The sequence below is a fragment of the Geospiza fortis genome, unplaced genomic scaffold (genome assembly GCF_000277835.1).
Source record: "Geospiza fortis unplaced genomic scaffold, GeoFor_1.0 scaffold41, whole genome shotgun sequence".
NCBI classification, from domain to species: Eukaryota; Metazoa; Chordata; class Aves; order Passeriformes; family Thraupidae; genus Geospiza; species Geospiza fortis.
Window position 1 is genome coordinate 13,059,152 of NW_005054299.1, and position 9,568 is coordinate 13,068,719.

General features: G+C 54.0%; 1 long non-coding RNA gene across 1 annotated transcript in view; it reads left to right on the forward strand.

Moving 5' to 3' along the window:
• Window positions 1-8,994: 8,994 nt before the first annotated feature.
• The window catches only part of LOC115948381, a 13,244-nt gene continuing 12,670 nt past the window's right edge, over window positions 8,995-9,568 (forward strand). Inside the window, exon 1 of the long non-coding RNA XR_004082202.1 lies at window positions 8,995-9,108. This is a non-coding gene — a long non-coding RNA (uncharacterized LOC115948381). The remainder of the gene's footprint in view (window positions 9,109-9,568) is intronic.

A 9,568-nucleotide genomic window follows, 5' to 3' on the forward strand; every position in this document is an offset into this window, starting at 1 on the left:
CGCGGGAAGCATCTGGGGGGACCCAGCCTAACCTGCTCCCGCGGGAAAAGAGCCGGGGAGAGCCAGGGAATTCTCACTGCCTATGAGCCCTGTCTCCACGGAGGGTTGCTGGGTAACCAGGGGCGTCAGGGTCTAGGAAGATCACTGGGAAGATCGGTCTGCAAGGCATCATTCTGACTCCCGTGGGGCTGGCAGCTGGCTGGGAAGAGGAGAGACGGCAGCAGGATGCTGCTCATGGGTTGCAGGGGGCTGTAAAACAGGAGTTGGGGCTGGGCAGCAGGGAGGCACAGCCTGGCTCTCCTGCAAAGCCCTGAGCTGGGCCACTCTCCTGATGCAAAACAAGCCTCAGAATGCACTGTCACTCCTTGCTAGGGTCTTCCATCTAGATGCCAGATCTCCTTTCCTGAGGGGAAGGCATGCCAAGCCTCAGGTTTGCAGGCTGAGCAGCATTTTCCACCCAGCCGCACAAAGAAGCAGTGGCAGGACCCTGCTGAGCCCTTCTGAGGAGACAAGTGAGGGCTGTCACTTTTTTTAAAAGTGTCTGCATCTCATCTGAATGTGGCTGGGCTGTCTAAGATTGACATGACCCAGGAAGAGCAAAGAGGACAGGGAAAAAGCTGGACACTTGTTTATGTCCTGCAGCTACTGTTCATGATAGATGAGGGCAGGGGAAGAGTGTCCATCAGGGAAACTCAGTGGGCTGGACACTTGCATTGGGAAACACAGAGAGGGCAAAGGGAGCAAAGAGTTGGGAGTGAGGGAAGGGGGATGGGGCTGGCACCGCTGCCAGGACAGAGCCCCAAGGTTACAGCTTGTGTGGACACTGCCCAAAGGGCTCTCTCCTGAGTGCATTAGCACCAACTACAGCCTTGCCACCTCGTTTTCTGTGTAGTTTCTCCTGTTCTACAGCATAAGAAATGGGGTGGTGAATGACACTGAATCTAGTCTGAATGCTGTTGCAGTGGTGGAGCCTCAAGTGAGCATGCCAGGCTAGTCAGCTTATCTCAGAACTTATCAAGGATAGAGGATGGAAATTTTCCTAGGCCTGTCACAGATACACCCTCTAACAAGAAAATAGAATTGGAAAGCTCAGGAGTGTCTAGCCTAGAAAGAAGAAAGATTAATGAGGGCTCATGACAGAAGGATAAAAAGAAGGATGTGGAGAAAACACATCAGGCACATCCATTCACCTTCTGTGAGAGGGCAGTAGAGGCAGTGTTCAATCAAACAGGCTGTTGGAGGAAATAAAATTCCTTTTTTTCATTTTTCCTTTCACCCAAAACATGAGGTGCCTCATGAAGTTCATTGCTCCAGGGCTTGACTGCTCAACAGAGCTCAAAATGAACCTGGATGCTGACCTCCATGCTGACTACAGTGAGTGTGCTCAGTGTGAATAGTACACACACCCTCCCCAGAAGACTGGGGAGTGATGTGCCCAGTTATTGTGGCATAGACACCAAAGACAGGCTGTCCCTTGGGCCTTGGAAATATGAGCTTGCTTTGCAAGTGTCTGAAGGCTGTAAACTCCATGAACCAAATGCAGTTCCTTAAAAATAAACATGCAAGCCCCAAGGTACAGCATGGCCTAAGGCAGAGCCTGGGAAGGACATCCACAGTCTTTTGTTACAAGGCTGTACCCATATCCAGCCCGTCCTCTAGCTCAAATGAACTGCTTTTCATAGCTATGGCTATGGGTGTGGAGTATGAGGGGCACTGGTGACCATTCCCCAGGGCCAAGGCCCGGACATGGACAAAAATGTCTTCCTCTGATGGCCCCCAGTTGTGACTATGGCACCACAATGTGGTTTCCCATATTAGATACCTCTCTTGGGATTAAAAGATTTGTTGCTCCAGCTTGTAAGACTGGATGCTGACCGTGGGTGAGGTAAATCTTTCTCACATTTCTGGGGCAATATGATGCAGTGATTGGAAGTGGTACTCCCTTCTTGGCTCCAAAATGAGTAATGTGGATTGGGAATGCAGCAGTCAAACATTAGGGGTGGCATGTACTACTGGGGGCATGTTTCACCCACTGTGTTCAGGGGACAGGAGGAGCTCAGGTGTTCCCTGATGTCCTGGTCCTGCCAAGCCTGGTGCTGCTCACTCAAACAGGCACCACATGTTGGGATGGGGCACAGAGAGCTACAGTGGGGTGAATGATGCCCAGCCCACTCTGATGGTGCAGTCGCAGTTCCCTGGAGGCACTGACAACTGCATACCACCCTAGCTTCACCAGGGATGGCAACAGCTGAACAGACCAGAATGTGTTTTTTACTCTTGTGCTTTAGGCCATCCCTAAGGGAGCCTTGCTGAGGGCCTTCAGGTGCTGTTTTGTCCTGACCTTTCACACTTCACCCCAAGCATCTGCCTGGGATGCACAGGAGGCTTGGGAAGGTGGTGCCCATCTCCAGTGCAGGAGGACCTATTACTTCTGCAGGACAAGTTTTGGGGTTTTGTATTTGTGCTTGACTGGAGCAAAGACAATGGTTGTGTGCTGCCCAGCCACCTGAGCTTTACTCCTAATCATGTTTACTTTTCTCTTCAGAACAATGCTCAAGATTCCCTGTGGGTGTCTGGAGAAGGGTAGGAAAGTCTCCACTTCACTGGCAGCAGAAAACTCTGCTTGGAGAAGTAGAAAGTGACAAGAGGAAGTGGTAGGGTGGTAGATGTTATCTTTGCCCTTGTTTCCAGGGCCTGACTCTTGGCTCTTGGACATTCTTCCAGAGGCTCTAGACAGCTCCAGGACGCCTCCAATCTGTGTTTCATAATGCTAACATCTGTAAATAGCTGGTTTAACTGGCTTCACAAGTCCCACACTTTGCCTGGCTCTGCTTTGTGGAGGAGGAATAGGTTCCCAGGAGGCCTCACCTGCAGTGGGGTGGGCTGAGGACATGGGCACCTCCAGGGCATCAAATGCAGCCCTGCAGAGGCAGTTTCCTCATGAAGGCTTGACAGCTCAGGCAGTGGAACCACCTGGGGTAGAGGGAAGCCAGGCTGCCCACCTGCCTGCCGGGGAGGACCTCCAAACATCCATCAGGCTCTGGGGGGTGGGATCCACCCTTCCCCTACTCCCTGTGCTCCCTTCACTGCTGGTGTCTCCACTTTGCCAGCCTGCCTCGCTTGCAGGGAAACTCAAGGGCAAAACACTGCCAATGCAGAGTGTGGCTGGCAGGCAGTACCTTGTGTTTCTGGGGGAAGCTGAACAAACATTAAGACTTTTAAGAATGGGGAAATGCAGCATTGATGGGCTGTCCTGTGCAAATTTTGGCGCACCTGAGGCTGAGCTAAACTACTTTCTACAACCTCCAGCTACTGCTTTGTGGATGGTTGAAGGATGGGAAAGAGCCCTGAGAAATCCTTGGCAGATGGCATCTCAGGGCAGGGAGAGGGCTTCAAGTTCAGAGCAATGGGGTTGCATAACCTGGGAGGCATATGCTAGGAGGTTTTAGGGCAGGTATTCTGTGCTGCTCTGGGGCTGTGCAAAGCCTGAGTGCTGCTGAGATGTACAGGGACTACCACCCCAAGAGTCTCCAGAGTTGTGCACAAGCTCTGTGTTTCTTGCACTTCAGCAATCAGGCTTTTATTGACTGTGGGGACAAAAGATCCCACATGAATTCTGTTTTTTCCTACATGGACTAGGGGGGGTGGATAGGGGCTGTTTATCATGTCTAGGGATTATAGTTACCTAGTTTATGGCAGGTATGCTACTGTGACCCTTTAAAGGATGATATGCAGAACTAGACAACAATTTGTGTGGTCCTTGGGGAATGTCTGAAGTACAGGCATGCTAAGAGAGGTGCAGACCAAACCCAGGCTGCATTCATGGCTCCAAAATCTGCCACTATGTTATGGGGTGGTCAGTGGATTTTAGCATGCACGTGAGGCTGGTGTTTGCCTTTCTCCATCTGTCAGCCCACCCCTTACCCTAGCTGCTCTCTTGTGCCCATCCCATCCAGCAATGCACACACTCAAACCAGGCCCACGCACTGGTGGGACAAGCCCATATGATTACCCAGTCCTTCCTGTACATCCCTCTCACCTCTGATTTTGCCAGGCTGTGCCTCAAGCCCACCCTATTATCTCCCCCTCCAAATCACCTGTGTTTAAGGGGCCATTGAGGCAATAAGCCAAGTCTGATGGTTCCTATGCCCTCCTCTTGAGATGCGCCAGATTTCAAGACACTCTGAGGAAGGGGTTACGTTGCAGAGCATATACTAATGTATCTACTTTAGCCATGGGCTCTGTGGTCCCAGGGAAGGCAGCAGGAGGGCTGTGCTGCACTTGTGTCCCCAGCAGTGTGGCAGACTTGCAGCAAGGCTCCCAGGTCTCACACACCTGGCACTGAACATTAGGCGTGGATAACTTACCTAGGGCTGACAATCTCCTCACCCTGGAGGCTGAGTTTATTGACCCAGTACCTGGAAGGTCAAGTGCTTACCTGGTGGTGCAATGCAGCAGCACCTCACTGGCAACACAACCCCCAGCCCTGCCCAAGTTCTGTCTCCAAGCACTATTCACTGGCCTGCCTTTTTAATTAACAGAATCCAGGAGTTTGAGTGGGCTTTGGGTTGGACTTTCTACTGAGTCTCAGCCTGGCTTGGGTGCTGGCCTCATAGGTGCTGAGATCTGCTGGGGCTGTGGCAGCCTGTAGCTCAGCTGCATTGAGATGTCAAACCTGAGCCAAAAGCCCCTGGTGCCATGCAGAAGGGTTAACAGTCTGCTTGCTCCCTCTGTGCTTCAGAGAGCTTTGTTCATTGGAGTATTAAATTCCACAGCTGTAAATAATCTGCAGCAGGAGAGATTATCAAGGCCTTGGGAAGGAGCAGCTTTTATTAATAAGATCAGTTCTCCCTGAGAAGCATCACGTAGTCACTCTCCACCCTTTCCTTGCTGTCTCACCAGGTATTGCCATGGTCCAGTGGCACAACTTCCCCACCTCCATCCTATGCCACCTATCCTCCTGCCATGCTCCCTCTGTCTTGCTATTGCTGATTGGTAAATATATCTCTTCACAGCAACCAGCAGTGCAGGCTGGAAATGCTCCCCACGCTACCTAAGATGTAATTGTGGTTTATGTGGTGGGTTCAGTGCTGGCCACATGGCCAGGCTACTGCTAGCCAAGGTGGGAAGGTGGTGGGACACATCCTTGCTGGATAGGAGTGTGGTACTTCTTGCCATCATGTCACCTGCCTCTGTGCCAGGCTGGAGGCTGCTCCACCTCTGACTCCTCCAGGGATATGGTTGTGGGCAGGTGCAGCATGCAGGGCTTGGATGTGGTTTACCATGGCTGTCTCTGGAGCAGAAAACAGACCTAGTGGGTGTTTTAATGGAAAAACTTTCCTGGTAATTTAGAATTGTGTGGTTTGGTGTCTGGGAGCTTTTCCCAGAGCATCCTTCGTGAAGGCAGGAAGATGCCCAGGACAGACTAGGCTCTAGCTAGAAAATCAGCCTAAGAGAGGCTTTTTAGGATGGACACCAGGGCTTGGCCCTCTTTCAAGCCTCCTAGTCCCTGGGGATTCCTCCTTCTGCATGAGAAAGAATCCCCTTGCCTAATTCTTCCTCAAACCCTACTCCCCCTCACAAGTAATTTCTGTCTTAACACTCCAGCAGTGATGGATCCCTTCTGCCAGCAGGGCTGTGAGCATAGCAGCTGGGATTGTAGCAGGACATGGGGCCTTCTGGTGATTCCCACCTACAGGAGGCATTTGTGGCTGTGGTGGCTCCCCACTTTGCTGCACTAATCCACCTGGTGCAGGGCCCTGCTGAGCTTTTAGATTTCTTTTCTGGCAGAGCTAGAGAGTTAACATGCGGTCCCTGTGCCCCTAAACATTTGTAAGCAGTGCATAGACATCCCCCTTCTCTGCTGGGAAGGGGATTGGTATTTGGGAAGCAGCAAATGCTTTGAGTTTGGGCATATCTCAGTTTGCACCAGGCTTTCAGGACACTGTTAAGCATTGCCAAGAGCACCAGCCCCACAGTAAGGCCTCTGCGGATTGAGCTCACCCTGCCACTTCCCACTTCCCTGGCAAAGCTGCTGAGTTCAGAGCTAACCCTGACAAGGCACATCTCCTCCACCCCCCCATCATTCACCCTGCTCACTTCTCCTCCCTATATTCCCAAAGAAGTCCATACCCCGCTGACCAAAGCATCACTTTTAATTAAAATGGTTCCCCTGTGATGCATCAGCTGAATGTCTCCGCTTATTCCCGCTGGGTTCCAGCCACAGAGACGTGCGGGGGCAGAGTATCAGGTCAGAATCTCTCCAGGCTGCAGCCAGAGAAAGCAGCCGATGGCTTCACTGCCCCGCTGCCAATGAGCTCTCAGCAAGGGAAGCTCTGCCCCAGCAAGGCCTGGGAATGAGGCACGGCCTTTGTCCTGCAGAGGCTGCGGAGCTGTGGATGCCCGGGGAGGCCAGGGATGAATGCTGTGAGCAGGGATCACCAGCTCCATGGGCACGGCTGATGTTCCTGCAGCAGAATCAAGCCATGTGCCATGCTTGGTGGGGTTTGGAGGACTCCCTTCAAGGCCTTGAGAGGAGAAAGGGTGGGACCTCCACTGGGGTTGGTAAAACGGAGACAGGAGGCAGGTCAGTGAGAGTACACAAAGAATTCCCTCCTAAATGGAGATAAGCTTTCCTATCAAGGTCGCAGGGCTTCATTTGGGTTACCTAGGAGATCATCTGGAGCAAGGGCTTCCTGCTCCAAGGAGGCTTAGCTCTCAAGAAAAACACCTTCACCTCCCCCTGCCCCCAGTGTACTGGCAGCTTTTCCAGGGATGAGCAAAGAGGAGGCTGCTCAGTATCAGTAACTCCCCTGGAGCACCCCATGGAGCTATTCCTCCCACTTCCCTAAGAAGGGTGAGTGCTAGCTCCACCCACAGCTGCTGCAGGAGTTTTCCTGGGCTGGGGTCCTGCTGCAGGCTCAGCGCTGAGCAATGGGAATTGCCAGGGGTGGCACTCTGGCACGAGGGTGTCCCCCCTCCCGACCTGGGTGGGACACATGCCACACATGGTCACTGTGACCCTCACATGCGGATGCAAAAAGAGGGTGCCCTGTGGGGTCGGTGGTGTGCAAATAATGATGTTTTACTGCAGCCCCTGCAGAGACCCCAGCCCTCGCACCTTGGAAAGTAAAAATTCATCCTTCTGGCAGGAGGTGAGTGAAGCCAGGGAGGAGCAGGGAAGAGGCCTCGCTGTGCATTAGCGAAGAATCTCTGAGGGGCTTGAAACCCATGTGGATGTTCTTAGGAGCCTCCCATCTGTTGGGGCATTATTATACAGCCCCCGCTGTCACACGCTGCCATAGAGCAAGAGGTCTGCACTCTCATATGAGCCTGTGGCATCATCTAGCAGTAAATTGAAATTCTTTTCCTCCTGGACGTGCTGGGCTGAATCCATGGGCACTTATGGAAACTGCTGGGACACGTGTGTGCCGCTTTATTAAAGTATGTAGAATTTCATCCCTGCATGGCGGGTGGCAGGAGCCAGGCATGTGCCCGGTCTGTGGCTCCTCCCTGCTCCTGTCAGCTTTGCTCCGCTAAGAGACCCTGTGTGCCCCCTGCCACGCAGCATCCCCATCCCCATCCCTGTCCCGCTCCACGTCCCTGCAAGGCGGCCGGCGGCCACACGGGGCACCGTGTGCTGGCACACACACCCCTGGGCGCGCCTCTCTCCAGGGAAAGGATGGCTGCTCTTCCTTTTCCCACGTAGGGAGGGAGACACGTTTTCCAGGTGTTGTGTGAGTTTTGCCTGGTCTTTCAGAGGAGGGAGGGGAAAGCTGGTGGTCTCCCGTCTGGAGCACCCCAGGTGAGATGAGTTGTGTCGGGCCTCAGCGTCTGGCCGCGGAATGCGAAGGAAGGCTGCACGACGAGGGGAACAAAGGGCCTTGGTTAGCAGCACTAGCGAGCAGGGATTGTTGGCAAACACGGCTGCCATTGCTCAGGGAAGAAAGCAGCTGAGCGGGGGCGTGGGGAGACACTGAGCCCGAGGGGCTGTGGGTTCCCAGCAGGAAAAGGGGATCGGGAGGTTCGTGGTACTGAATCTCCCTTGGCAGGCACCTGCTGGACCTTGAATCAAGTTCAGTTGTGCTTCTCCCAGCTCTGCTTTGTGGCTGCACTGAGAGTGGGGGGGAACCCGTTTTTCCCACTGCATTTTCGTGGTGGAGGCGGGGGAGCTGGTGCAGAGAGAGCAGGCTGGGGAGGAGGATGCATCAGTGAGTGACGTGTGATGCTGGAGCGAGCAGTGGCCCAGCCTCGCTCAGGTGCAGCTCTCCGTGCTGCGCCTCACGTACAGAGACGCTGTCTATCCTCCAGCTATTTACCACCAGCTCATTTTGCAAACTCTGCACTCACAAGATTTTTTTTTCCTCTCTTCCTCCCTACTTCCCTCCCTCCCTCTGTTCCCTGTAGAGATGCTCAGTGTTCCCCATTCAGCTTCAAGCACAAGGTCTTCCACCTGCACAGGCATTGCACACGCTGACCCCTGCGCAGGTTCTGTTGGGCCTGTCCAAATTCCCCCTGTTCCCTTCCTCCCAGTTCATCGAGGCTTCAGACCTGGTGGGGGGAACTGTGCTGAACAAAGAAGGAGGCTGGTGTGAGCTGAAATGCTGCCAGGGGGGACACCTGGCCAGAGAGCCTGCTGCTCCTGTTCACGTGCCCATGGGCCTGGAGGTGCAACCCCTGCTGCCTGCAGGGCTGCTCACTTCCCACTGGCGTGTGGGGCTGCCATTCTTTATTGACTGGGGATAACTATCCTTTGTTACAGGAGAGAGAGGGAGGGAGGAAGGAAAAGAAAGTCATGCAGGACTGGGGAGAGTCTCCTGGTGTGGGAAGGCACAGGAGTTTATTCCTGTGGGTGCTGGTAAGGGATGTGGAATCAGACCCAACCAGGGATTGCCCCATTGTGTGCTGAGAAGGGAGAGTAGAACGCTACAAAGGAAGGAGAGGGCGGTGGGAGTCTCGGCCCTCCCCAGCGGGGAATTGGAAAGGGATTGCCGAGGAAAAGGGGCTGCCCCTCAATGTCTCTTCCTGGAAGGGGTTGTTTGGCCCTGGGAGGGTTTCTTCCTGAGCAGGGACTATGACTGACGGCTTCACTCACCCTTCTCCTGGCGGGTATGTGCTACTTTAATCTCTTTTTTTGAAACCTGAGGCCCATGACTTGTCTCAGGCTTTTATCTCCTCTATCTCCCCCGTGCCGAGAGAGGGCTTTGTGGTTTTAAGGAAGTGCTTGAAAACAGGAGTTAGGGGTTTCCCTATGGGTGGGAATCCAGAGAGCATAGGTAGGAGACTGCCGTCTCTGTCTTCTGATTTCCAGCAGGCTGGGCGGCAGTGGGGCTGACCGCTCAGCTCTCGGCGGTGCTCACCCCGAGGGTGGCGAGGAGACCACCCCAAATACAGCTGGGGCACACCTGAGGCTGGCGTGAGGGGCTGGGCAGAGAGACCCCAACTTGGTGTTAAGGGCAGCGACAGCATTGCCGTTCTGCCCCGTGGGAAGCCTGGTGTGGGCTTTGGGAAGGCTGCGGGGTCGGGGGCTGGCGGTGGGACCGGGAGCCGCGGGCTGGGCTGGGGGCTG